The 13,709-nt window shown below is 49.4% G+C and overlaps 1 protein-coding gene and 1 pseudogene across 1 annotated transcript in view; both read right to left on the bottom strand.

Moving 5' to 3' along the window:
- The window catches only part of LOC111729502 (CUB and sushi domain-containing protein 1-like), a 920,340-nt gene that overhangs the window by 549,696 nt on the left and 356,935 nt on the right, over nt 1-13,709 (bottom strand). The gene's annotated exons all lie outside the window — the stretch shown is intronic.
- On the bottom strand, nt 1,118-1,233 carry LOC111729509 (annotated as a pseudogene).

Here is a 13,709-nt window from a genome sequence, read left to right on the forward strand (position 1 = left end):
TAACCAAACGGCATTGATTCCAGGGACGTAAAGATGGTTCAGTCTTTGAAAATCAATCAGTGTAAGCTGCCGTAATCACAGAATAAAGAATGCGAGCATAAGATCTCAACAATGTGTGTACGAAAAAGCATTTGAAAAGCGTGAACATCCGTTCCCGAGAGAATCTCTCAGCGAATCACGAATGGAGGAAACATCCCCAACTCGACAGTGAGTGTGCGCCACAAACCCCGCGGCTAACAACATCTCATCTCGTGGTGACAGACTAACGCTCCCCCCGAGGGCTGAGAGCAAGGCAAGCTGTCCGGTCTCACCACTGTCATTCGGCCTTGTGCTGGGACCTGGAGCCAGGGCAACAAGCTAAGAAACGGAGGGGCGGTGAAGGTCGAAGGGATTAAGAAGTACACGTTTCCAGATATTAAAATGGTCGCAGGGACGCACTGTACGGCACAGGGGATTCAGTCGGCAGCGTCGTAACGACCATGTGTGGAGCCGATGGGGACTCGGCTTCACTGGGGGGTCGCCTCGTAAGGCACGCGGATGTATCGTCACTGCGCTGTACACCTGACATGAACATGATGCTGTCTGCCAACCGTAAGGGAACAATAGAATGTAAGAACAAACCGAAAAACGGAAACGAGGGCATACAGACCAGAGAGGAGGAAATAGGGTCGGCCCTGCCGGCAGGCGACACCATGCTACACAGAGGTTACGCCGAGGAACGCGTAACAGACTCCCAGGGCTCATGCCGGAAACAAGCGCGTGTGCAGGACACACGCCAACGCGCAGAATTCAGCTGCATCGCCACGTCCCGGCGTCGGACACACGGGCACCAAAACTAAAGAACGATGTTTGCCACCACTCAACACAAGAAAATGTTTGCATGTGCAAAACTATATCCCGAACAATGAACAATGCCCAAGACAGAAATCAGCAAACTGCTAAGTAGACAAAGATACCATGCTGACAGTCTGGGAGACTCGACATGGTAAAGATGTCAACTTTCCCCAAATTTACAGAAAGTTTTAACACGATTTCTATCAAAATCCCAGCAAAAAATTTTTGTTATTTTTAAAAATTCTATTATTATTATTATTATTATTATTATTATTATTATTTATGCCTACAGCACCTGGTCTTCCTAGGTGGTCTCCCATCCAAGTACTAACCAGGCACGACCCTGCTCAGCTTCCGAGCTCAGACACCGGGCTCGTTCAGGGTGGCATGGCCGTAGACCATGGACCGTGGCGCCACTGGGGCACAAATCCAGGACCTTCTGCGTGTAAAGCAGACATGCTCACGGCTACACTATGGAACCATGGCTACACTATGGAACCACGCCCCTATAGACAAGATTCTTCTAGAATGTATTTAGAAAGCCAAAGAAACAGAATAGCTTACACTGTCTTAGGAAATAATGAAGCAGGAGGAACGAGTCTACTATTTTCAAGACTCCTTTTACAGCTACAGTGTGAAGAGCATGCGGTGTTGGCAGAGGGTAGACCAGACATCGGTAGACAAGAACAGAGAACCCAGAAACAGACCCACAGAAATATACCCAGCCGATGCTGACGAGGTGCAAAGCCAACTCTGTGGAGCAACGTGGCTTCTAACAATGCTTCAGGCAAGAGCAACGAGAGTCTAGCCCTAAGCCTTGCACCTGTGTAGTAATTCACTCAATACAGATCACAGACGTAAACATTGAATGCTAAATAAAACTTTTAGAGGGAAAAAAAACCAAAAAAACATAGGTTCTAGGGCAAACAGTTTCTGGGCTAAACAGCAAAAGCACAGTCAGATAAAGGAAAAATTGACATGTCGGATTGAATGACATTTAAAAAAAAAAAATCTCCATGAAAGATCCTGTGAAGAAGATGCAAAGACATGCTACACACGTGGTAGAAAATATTTGCAAACCACATATCTGACAAAGGACAAGTGTTTAGAATATATACAAAGAACTTTAAAGACTCAGCAGTAAAACAACAAATGTTGTTTTAGAAAACAGTCAAAAGACACAAAGAGTCATTTCATCTCAAAGGACATACAGATGGCAAAGAAGCACACAAAAAGATGCTCAACATCATTAGTCATTAGGGAAATGCAAATTAAAACCACAAAGAAAAATCACTATGCACCTATTCAGAATGGCTAAAATAAAATTAAAACAAAACAAAAAAAAAGTAGTGACAATACCAAATGCTGGCCAGAATGCAGAGAAAACGCATCGCTCATGTATTTGCTAGTGGAGACAGTCACTCTGGAAAACATTTTGAGGGTACCTTGAAGAATTAAACATGCGACTACTATATGACCAAGCATTTACTCTCCTGGACATTTACCCTGAAGAAATGGAGATTTATCTTCATGCCAAGCCTGTGCGTGAGTGTCTGGAGCAGCTTCGTCCTTAATAACCCAAAACGGGAAGGAACCCAAATGTCCTTTAAGAGGTGAATGGCTCATACGTTGTGACACACGTACACCACATACTCTGCTCAGCGATGAGGAGAAGTGGCCGTAATGTGCCACGCCTGGAAGGACCTCCAGAAAGTAATGCAGCGTGAACAAAAGCCAGTCCTGAGAGGTCGCATGCTGTGTGATCTGGTTTTCCGTACCATGTTTGAAGTCGTGCCATTATTGTAAAGGGGAACCGATTTTTCGAGGCCGGGAGTTAAGGAGGGGGCGGGGACCGAAGGGGCGCGGGTGTGGCTACGAAAGGACTGTGTGAGGGGTCGTCATGGCGATGGAATGGTCTGTGTCTCCACTGTCCCAATGTCAGGGTCTTGATAGGGGCTTAGTGCTGCAGTTTTGCAAGATGTTACCTCTAGGGGACCTGGGCTGGGAACCCAGAGTCTCTCTGTGCTATTTCTTACAGCTGGGTGTCAGTCTACAATGATCAGATTAAAATGTTTAATAAAACAACAGATTATAAGGGTTCAGACCAAGTCAAGACGATATTAACAGAGATTGAAATAATACTAGAAAAACTAAAAACAGCATTTAAGAAGAAATCATTCTCTCGGGCTCCAAAAGTAAATTGAACAAAAATGGTTGAGCTTTATTTCACTTAGTAATAGACTATTTTGAAGATTTAAATATTTTGGAACATAATTTAAATAATGCGATAGCATTCTAAATACAAAATTATGTTTACTTTAATGTTTTATAAAGAACTGTGATTATGAGGACACACACAATATTAGCTCAGGAAAAAGTAAAACAGTGCTAAGAAGTCTAAAAAAATGGAATATAACTATTGGTTAGAAGTTAGGGGGAGTTTATTTTAACACGCACGATTGTCGGCGAAATATGTCAGTGTGATCTGCTTCAAAGAGCTAAAACGAAATGGACGCATTTGCGTTTGGGTGCAACAGGATGCAGTTCGATGCAAGTCAAGGTCGGTGGGAGAGGATGGCTTGATCTAGTAGATCCGAAAAAACATTTGTTCGAATGTCCACAGTCACCTCTCCGTCACGCCAGCCGAGTGAGGAGCCGTGTGACAGGGTCGGGCGACACTCACTCTGGTCTCTGCGAACTCCGCCGAAGGCCCCGTTTCTCACGTCACTTACGTCTCTTCCTGGAACGCCCTTGGGCTACACCTTATTGTCATACACCTTTCTCTGAGTGAGGACAATCTATTCTCATTACTTTTAATGCCTGATAAATCCTGCAGCTGTTCGAGTTTTTCTCTCAGTTTGACCAAAAGAAAATGGAGAGCCTAAATTCTAGCTTTCCCCAAGCAATGGGTCAACTTGCAGCCAGCGCCCGCCCACGTCCCACACGCCCGGACCCGCTCTGCCTCTCGGCCTGCTGCCGCCCACCTGTCTTCATGCCTTTGTCAACCACTCTCTCTCCGGTTACAGCTAACGGGGACAGTAACGACGTAGCAAGCTAACGGGACGGAGCGAGAAGCCAGTCAGCGTCCTCTCCATTTCTGTCAAGGCCAGTGTGGCCCACACCTCACGAACATGTGACTTCACCACACCCTGTGACTCAGGAAATTAGTATTTCAGAAGATTAGGGTGATAGAAGATAGGGTGAGTTAAACCACTCTGAAGACTGGAATAAAAATCAAGCCACCAATACGTGTCTATCTGTTTACTGTTATATTTTCTGCCATAATTTTGCTTAAACGGGCTAAGCGGGTGTGACCACGTGGTTGGGCCACGTTGGCCAGCAGCTGGCCCCGGGGCTGAGATGTGAGAGGGGTGCATTTTACCCAGAGGCTGAGGCTTGGCACCCCAACATCCCTCCCATGGTCGCCACTGCAGAAAACGACGCTATTTCCTCCTAGTCAAAGCACTAGGCTTCATGTGACACCCGAGCTGACCCACTTGGATGAGGAAGAAGAGATGGTTAGGAACGGGGATGGGTTTTGAAAAGAGCGACAAGAAATCCATGTCGTCCTCAGTAATTGAAAAACAAAAAACCTACAGTTACTTTCCTTCCAACAGCTTCTCTCTCTTTTTCTAGTTTCATCCCTGTCATCCTATATAATCTCATTTTCCATATTTTCTCCTGGGAGAAAGCACTCCCCTCCCACACCCAGGGACCTCGGCGCATGGCACGGCCTGCCACGTTCATCCAGCAGAAGCACAGGTTCGGAGGTGAACAAGTTTACTGCCTCTCCATCTCTCAAGAAATTACGAGGATGACTTGCACTTTGAAATAGAGCCAAGATATTTCGCCCTGCACGATCACTCAAGGTACTCGACTCACTGATACCAACGCAGTAATCCTGAGTATCGGAAGTGGTAATGCGGGAAAAAAAAAAAAAAAAATTCAGTGAAGAGCTAAGCTGAAGACTGATGTGAGTGCACTTTTCGTAAATTAATGAGGAAGATGTAATTCCATGAAACAGAGCACTCCTGAATTACTCACTGTCCCCACTGCGTCATCCACAGTGTTTGTGATTTTAAAATGTCATCTATCCCCCAAACTACAGTTGAGTTAAAATGTCAAGTGTATATTTTAAGTAAATTAGGAAAAAAATCACTAAATTAAATCTTATTCCAGTGACTGTAATTGCCTTAAAGAAAATCTCTGTAAAGCCAAATGTTTGCAAGCTCCCTGTAATACTTACATTTATAACATCACATTTCATACCATATGCCAGTGTCAGTATTCTTACAATAAATCTTGTAAAAAGGTTTGGCCGGCAGTGGGAATGAGATTAGAATCATACCCTCAGAGTTAGATTTTAGAGATTAAATTACCCAGTGTTTTACTGATTAAATAAATCTCCTCAAAAAGAGTGTCAGAGAGTCATTGCCCAAGGCTGTGTGAATGCATCGGACACTGAGAAATGAAGATCCGCCAGGCAATTTACTGCACTATTAACTAATAACAGATTTTTAGGAATCCATTTCTCTATATATTCAAGTGTTATTAGTCCCATTATTACTTGTAATAGTTTCCATGCCATGAAATAAAATATGAGGCTTACTATTAAAAAAAAAAAGCCTACCTATTTTGTAGATATTATTACTGTTTTATTTTTTATATTTTTTTATTTTTTTGCTATTATTGCTGTTTTAAAATTCACTGTCTCTCTAGTTGCTTTATTGGAGCCTGGGTTTTACCATGTTTAATTCAAAGGACAATATTGGGTAATCGGAATTGAGTTTTAATTCATTCAAAATATTTACTGGACAGCTATTAAAAGATATATTAATGATGAACACATTTTATGCATTTAAGAAATTTACAGTCTAAAGTGAAAGGTAGGAAAATAGACAGGAAGATTCTGGAAGAAAGTAAATCAGGATAATTCACGTAGAAGTCTTGTGGCAGCTACTCCCTTCCACCCACCCGGCTTTGATGGTGGGGATGGTGGGGGCCTATTGTGATGCATATAAAGTCCTTGATAACCTTTGAATATTTCAACAAAATACAGATTTCTCAATACCCTCCATTATCTCCTAACTTCTTGTTAGTGTTTTAGAAAAAAATAATTCAGGAGTAATAACTGGGGATAAAATCTCTTCCACTCAGAGTGGTAGAAAAAGCCCCCGAGTTCAAAAGGCACACATTAAAATATCAAAAAAGAAATGCGTCTTCCAAATCGTCAAAAGATTATATAATTATAAGAGAAAAAAACTGCTTATAAACCCAAGAAACTATTTTGCGATAGAAACAACAATCTATGGTCACTTATAGATGTGGCAGAAAGATTTAAATTAATATTTGGGTGGCATATCCACATATTGGATAATCAAGAAATAGAATGTATTGTCTGTGAATTCTGAAATTTTAAATTTCTGGTTACTAGACATACACGTTCTCTGTAAATTAACTATTTAGTTATTTGCCGAAAGTTATTCAACACCGTATATTACAGTGTTTCCAAGATTGGCTGGCGGTACAGGCACAGGAAAGTGCTCTTTAGTAGAGGAGAATTTTAAAGTAAGGAGGGGTATTCGATAACATTAGATACGAGGTGTTTCAGCTTTTTATTTTATAGAGAAGACACATTCTAATTAGAATGTCAGCGATTTGGTCAAAGTTGCACACACAGTGTCAGAGTCCATCCTGAAACACAGCTCGTCTCCCTTCCAAGCCAGTGATTTCGCCATTTAGCCGTTTCCAGGTGACCTATACGGTGGGATAAAAGATTGAAACAATTTAATCCCTCTTTCCCCACGTGTCCTTTCCCCCCTGTGGGACCCCCTCTTTTCGGAAAGTCTTAACCGTGGAAGTCAAGGAGCAAAGAATCGAGTCCGCGGCTTTCGAGGTCCACAACAGACTCGTGAGACTCAGAACACCGACGGCCGTGGTTATCATTTTGGGATTGTCAGGACTTAAGATTCACGCCACATCAGCAAATGTGAATAAAAGCAGGATAAGCCCCGCTTCCTTGAAGACCTGACGCCAGCTTCCTGTCTGGGTAGGGGGACTTAGAAGACGAGACCTGAGAAGTTGACAGGTCCCTGAGAGAGAGCGATGTCGGCAGAGCCCTGGAGAGCGTGACTCCGCTGCCGGTGACGTTCGGGGGCGGTCGCTCGTGCCATGCAGGTTGGGGACAGTGCCGTGGGGTATACCAAGTTCAAACGTTTCTACGTTTACACAGCAGAGAGCTGAGGCCCCTGAGCCCGAGACTAAAGTCACGTCCTTCCTGAGACAAAGAGTCACATGGTTAGTGAGGACAGGTGGCCCCTGTCAGCGGGTCTGGCTACCTGCCATCAAAGGCCAGAGCGCGGGGTCTCAGACCGCGGGGTCTCAGACCGCCTCGGGGGGAGGCCGCGTGATCCGGCGCCAGCTGCCCCTCGGACGCCTTGTGTTTTGGGGTCGCAAAAGACCCTTGGACTTAGATGCCATGTAGAGAAGTTGATACAAGTAGGCGAAATCCTAAAAGACCGAAATGCACGCTCGGAGACACAGGTGCACACGCACACTCTTCGAAGTGACCGATGACCCTAGACTTTACCAGACAGAAATTTCTGCCATCATCTGGGAGGAGACTCAATGTAGAAAGTGCTGGAAATTCCATGTTTTTACAAGTGTTATATTTTCTTCATATCTTGACTCTCGTCCTTCGAAAACAGTACCTACGTCATTTATTTTTGTGTCCTATTCAACATAACACTTATTTCTAACACATATGAAACACACAAATCTACTCAAAAAATTACAGATTTGCGTCATCACACAGCTGAGGGTTAGTATGGTTCATACTCACAGAACATACGGCGTGAGGGGGACCCTAGGCGATCCCCTGGCTACCAAGGGAGGGGTCAGGCGGTGACCGCGGGGCTCCGTTCCAGTCACACTGAGGACATCGTTCAAAGACCCAAAATAATGCCATGCAGAAAGCGCTTCCCTGTGGAATACGACGAGGCACTTTTTCGAATCGAGCCTTCCTTCCTCCCTGTAAACCTAACTTCTATGAGGTTGAAACCTGAACCCAGTAATTGGGGGGCGTCTGTGGAAGCAGGACCTGGATGAAAGACAGATGAAGATGGAGAGGAGGGGGAGAGGGCGGGGGCAGGGAGAGCTCCATTGTGAAGGATCGTTTCCCAGTCGCTCTCCCTAAGTCCCTGCTCACAGCACAGTCAGCCACATCCCGACGCCTGTCCCCACCCCGGAGCTCATGCAGCGACTTCCAGCAAAAACCAGAGGCTGACTGGGAAAGAGGCAACTGAAGACTCTGTGGCTCCGACATCGAAGTAGAGTCTCCTCCTCTAACGATCGGGAGCTGAGCTTTCGGGAGCCGAGCTTTCGGGCCGCCTGTGGCACGCGGCGAGGGTGGCCACCACGCCTTCGGGGCTCGTGGAGCGCAGTGCGGGAGACGGCGCTGGGCAACCAGATGCCTTCGTGGCGGGATTAATACGATTCCCGTGCACTGCTGATGCGTTTGGTTCCTACCGTGACAATTGGGATTCTTTCAAATGAACACTGTGTTTGTTTCAAAGGCCCTCAGCGTCAGCCACAGGTTCTCGGCGTGTGGCCAGTGTGTTCCCCAGAGACCTGTCACCATGCCTACAGCACTCTGGGAAGTCACAAGCAGGACAGACGCGATATGACCGGAATCTGCGAATAGCTGCTACCAGGACAAGAAATGTGTTTTTTTATTGTTATAAGTAATAAATAATATTGTCAGCTTATTATGAAAGACAGTGTCGTTGAAGCTTACGTGGGTGTTGTACGCATGGCCAGGGACGATGTGGGAGAGGCTGGGATTTTGAAATGTCACGGAATGGCTGACTGCAGAACGAGAGACGGGCACGGGGCCCAAAGCCATTCCGACCTGCACCTGAGTCTCGGGCCAGGGCCCAGAGCGCGGACCTGGGACGCTGCATTCAAGGGCGGGTGATGGAGCCCCGCCCGCTGGAAGGAGGGGTCACCATCCCTGGGGACATTGCTCAGAAAGTTCTTCTAGGACCTGCTCCGCGTGCTCACAGGCTAGGGCGGCCCCCAGCTGCAGGGCGGTTTCTGATGCCTGTCGCCCTCTGAGTTCATCCAGGACACGTTCTCGTGAAATCCTCACTGTAGCGCCATTCTGCAGGTAAAGGAACTGGGCCTCGGAGGCCACCGACCACCCACCCACAACCACCCGGTGGGTGAGCACCACCGCCAAGATTCAAACCCTGGTCTCCCTCCAGGCCCCGCGTTTCTACCTGCTGGTAACGCGTGAGGGGCTTCAAACGGGGGCCGAAAGGACATAAAGATTCCGTGGGCCGAGCAGGAACTTCGGTCCCTGACTGGGGGACAAGGGACCATTCGAGCTGCGCTAGCACCTCACTGTAGATACACAACTAATCCGACTGCCGACATGAAATTATTATGTACGTTTATGATAAGTTATTGAGCTTTGAACCTGGAATGGGGTGATATTTATGGCAAATCCCTGTGTGGCTTACACGCCGGCCGGCCAGCACGTGGGGCCAAGGGGACTGTCCCCTACGTGGAAGCACACCCCCCAAGCCCCTGCCGCACCGAGCTCCCGCCAAGTGCCACCACAGACGGACGTGCGGACGGGCACGTGCTTCAACCGTGAACGGCAAATCCAAAGAAGCCCCCTCTCTGCTCTTGGGTTTATCTTGTCAGAAGGAAGGAGACGGGCCCGGTCACATTGTCTTTATGCCCAAATCCGCCCAACCTCAGAAGAGCTAAAATTCTCTCCTCTCTAGTCATCCACCTGGCATGCGACTAGGGCCAATTCTCATGTTTTGGTGGAAAAGGACTATTCCCTGTCCCCTTATAAACTTATAGGTGGAGATTAGAATCTGCGTGGGTTGCTCTCCCTCTTTCACGTCTAAAGGCAGAAATTTACCCAGCAAACGAGAGGAGAGACCGAAAGCACACGAGCCGAGCGGCGATGCTGCAGCAGCGCGGTGACGCTGGGGGCAGGTGGCTCGGTGCAAAGTGTCCGGCCTGTGGAACCTTCGTTCTCCGACTGAGGGCTCAAGCGAGCGACCTCACTTTCCCTCCACACGTCAGAACGAGCGGCTTCGGCTCTCACACACGCAAGGACGCGGGGGTTTTAACCCCTGGGACCAGGGCGCCGGCCTCCGTGTCCAGGGCTGGCTACGTGGCAGCACAGGCACCGTCTCGGCTCAGCCATCTGCCGCACGAGCCCGCCCTCCGGACGTCCCCACACCTCCCGCCAACAAAGCAAAGGTGACGCACTATGGGAAGGACCCCGCCGAGCCCTGTGACGACGACACCTTTAAGAAGAGCCCTAAGCGGACCGGGTCAGGAGGCAGGAGCGCCCCCGCCACACACAGGGACACTCGTCACGCCTGCTCCCGGGACGCGGGACAGCGCGGCAGGGTCTGGCTCACGGGCGTTCTCCCGCGGGAGGAAGAGTTGCCAGGTCTCAGCACGAGCGCGCCCCAGCCCCTGGCGACACTCGGCCGGCTGTCTGGGGACGTCATTCTCGGACTGGCTCAACCGCGCAGTGTCCCCACAGCTGCTTGCCCGCCCCGCCCCGCCCCGACTCCTTCAGAACTATCCCCAGAATGATGGCCCGACAGAAACAGGTCTATTTCCTCGAGAAAACGCTTTTCGGGTTTTTTTTTTTTGGTCATCATGTTATTCTGCACCCCAAAAAATGGCAACAGACGCTAAAGCCGTCGGTTTCCCAGTGCAAAACGCATGTCGTCTAAGCGGTCACATTTTTTTGCTGTTTCATCTATTCCTGGAGAAATTTAAGAGCCCCGCACTGTTGAGTAGCTGCGTAATTTAGACGGCCTTCTGCGTGACACTTTGTTGGTGTGCAGAGGTCACTGATCACCAGGAGAGGCTAGAATATGGATCGATGAGGTTTTATACATATAATATATAAACGGCATATTATTGTCCAAAAAGAGATAACAGGACTCAAATGCAGACTGTAAAGTGAGATGCGACTACATCAGCCACTCCGAATTAGGAAACATATACCTTGAAAAAAACTCTACCCTATATGGGTAATTTCCTTAACTTATCTACGTGCCCGCAAACGATCGACTCGGACCTAATTCGGCACCGGCACCGTGAGACAGATCGATGCCAGATTTTGAGGTATCGAGACTTCATTTCAATTACGAGACACACAGCCTTAGCAGGGGGACGGTCCAACCCGGTCGTCACCATGCACGTCTGGGGTTTGTCTATACTGTGAACCTGATCGCAGCTTTTACAGAAAACCTCCGAAACTCTGCTTCTGGGGTGTGCGTCCTCAGTGCCCGCGTCCTCATCTTCCAGAGACTTCTCCCATTGCTGACACATTCTCCCGCCACTTGTAACAAGGGACTTTCGCCTCACACAGCAGGAGCAGAGCACAGGTGGCCTGAAGCCTGGTGTGCTGCTACCTGGGGTGGGGGATGTCTTAGGAGGGGACAGCGTGTGGAGCTGACGGCCTACGGCGGGACTCCGGACGTCACCGAGAGGCAGGTGGGGATGTGTCTGTGTGGGTGTGCGTCTGCCTGGCCGCGGGCTAAGGAGGTCCCACGCACTTGCACTACGAAATAGGCAGGGCGACACCACCCAGGCCGGGCCACCCCGGTGTGACTCTGTAGCTCATCTGCCAAGGGATGTAAATTGTGAGGCTGTGACATTAAAGCATGTGCCAGATGCAGGTTTGATGGGAAATGCTTAGAATTGTAACTAAAATCTATTTCCTAGCCCGAGTCCAACACCCCACCAGCTACGATACCATTTTTTTCTAACACGAAGAACATATTAAAGTAGCATCGTATATAACAGTGTCCTAGAACATAAGATCGAATCGAGATCATCCACGGATAGCATGACACCAAGCATCGTCCCACTGAGGAAAACAGATTCTTCACCTCGGCTCTGGAGGACCAGATGCTGCCGAGCTGGGGGGAATTAGGTTTCAATGTGTCGTTGTTTTACAGGAATTGGCTTTTGGCGATGTTTAAGGTTTCTCATGCATAGTCTCGTCTTCCTGTCTGAGAAGACTGGTTTCTGGGTGAGTAAGGACGTGTTCGAAACCCACCTGCGTTAGAGTCGGTTTGTCGGTGTATAACGCTGGAGTCACCCTCTCCTGCGGGCCGAGGTTGACTGCCCGGTTTGTGAGGACGGCTGGGGGCCTGGGTCTAGGTGTGGACAGGACATGCGTTTCTCCACTTTCTCATTCAGCTCTCCGCGGCCGCCCTGGTCCCCCGTGGCCCTGAGCACGTGTCCTAGGCCTTTCTCGAGGTCACCTGACACAACTCTTTACGGGAGGGCCGATTATAGAAGAATTAATGTTAGGCTTTCTATCCAGAAGAATCCTTTTAGGAAATTCATTTCGGAAATCAAATATTATTTTATTTGGCAAAAACATTTGAACAAAAGAAAGCAAAACTCTGCTCTCACGACCAAGCGAACCGATACGAACGTCTGACCGTGACCTCAAACCGCAGAGCCGCGTCTGCAACGGGGAGGACAAGGTGGTGTCTCTTTCAAGGAACTGGCTCAGGAGGGTTTCGTCTGAGAGACAAACGCAAGGTGATTTCAAAAAGGGCCTAAATTGTCAGTGTGGAAACGGAGCCACATTCTCTCTAATAATTAAATTATCCATAAAATTGGAAACGTGCTCATAATGTCCTCCCAGGACGTCCTGCCCTACGTGCGTATTTGTAATTTGTCGCCAGCAGCACAGGGTCTGAGATGCTCCGAGCCGGGTGCCAGCCGCTGGGTTTCCTGCCCTCCCGTGACCGCGTCCGCTTGCCAGCCTCTGCGGGACCCTGACTCCCAGGGGGCGGGGAGTGGGGGGCTCGCTCTTGTCGCCCGGCGTGTGAGGGAGCCTCGGCCTGCAGTCCCCGCCTCCCACTGTCCCTGATGCTGCTCGGCTGCCTGAGCCGCGTGTCGGTGGCGTGGACAGAGGGGGTCTGAATCTGGTGGCATCTCCGCCGTTGCCAAACTGTGTGAGCGGTCGCACCGTGCTCAGGCCCACGCACCAACCTAGAAGGGGGTGCAGGTGCACCCCGTGGCCCACCCAGCGCCTGAGGAACACCCACGGCCTCACCTGACAACCCAGCGGCTGGCCTGGGACGTCCACCTGCCTGAACGAATTCTCCAAGTCTTTTCCATGTAATTTCGCACGTTCTCACAGAAAGTCCCCGGAATGACCCGATCCTCCCTTTAAAATGGAGATGGGGGTCCAGAGGCTCCCAGCCGCGAGAAGCACAGGCCACACTCACACCCAGCTCGCCTGGCTTTCCGCCACACGCGTATGCCACGGGGCCGAGATGAGCACGCGCTCGCTGGTTAACTTACAAAACGCGCACATCACAGACAGTCGGACGGCTGGGGACTCAAGGGAGCCCGGAAATATTCCTGCCCAGCCACCTTAGTATGGAGAGAGGATGCCCCAAGGTCACAGAGACCCACCGCTCGCCTAGAGGCTCCTGGATTCAGCGCCTGAGACAGCCCCTGGCTCTTCCCCGCTCTGCCCCTTTCCTGCGGGCCGGTGTCAGCATATAAGTGCAGTAGAAGTCGGTGGGCACCCAAAGGCCACCCGCCGACAGCATGCCGAGCGTCCACTGCCCGAGGCAGCGCCCGCCCTGGCCGGGTGTGGCGTGCGAACCCCGCTGGCCCTCGCTTTTCACTTTCTGTCGCTAAGCAGAGGGCGTCCGGGCGCCCGCAGAGTGACGTGGGCCTTAATCACGCTCCTGTCATTTTATGCCCACGTCATTCCCTCCCGGAGCTAGTGCTTACCTGGGGCTCCTGGACACTGAGCCGCTCACGCCAACCCGAGTGCCCTCAATGCTCAACTGACG

The sequence above is a fragment of the Pteropus vampyrus genome, unplaced genomic scaffold, assembly GCF_000151845.1.
Source record: "Pteropus vampyrus isolate Shadow unplaced genomic scaffold, Pvam_2.0 Scaffold264, whole genome shotgun sequence".
Classification (NCBI taxonomy): Eukaryota; Metazoa; Chordata; class Mammalia; order Chiroptera; family Pteropodidae; genus Pteropus; species Pteropus vampyrus.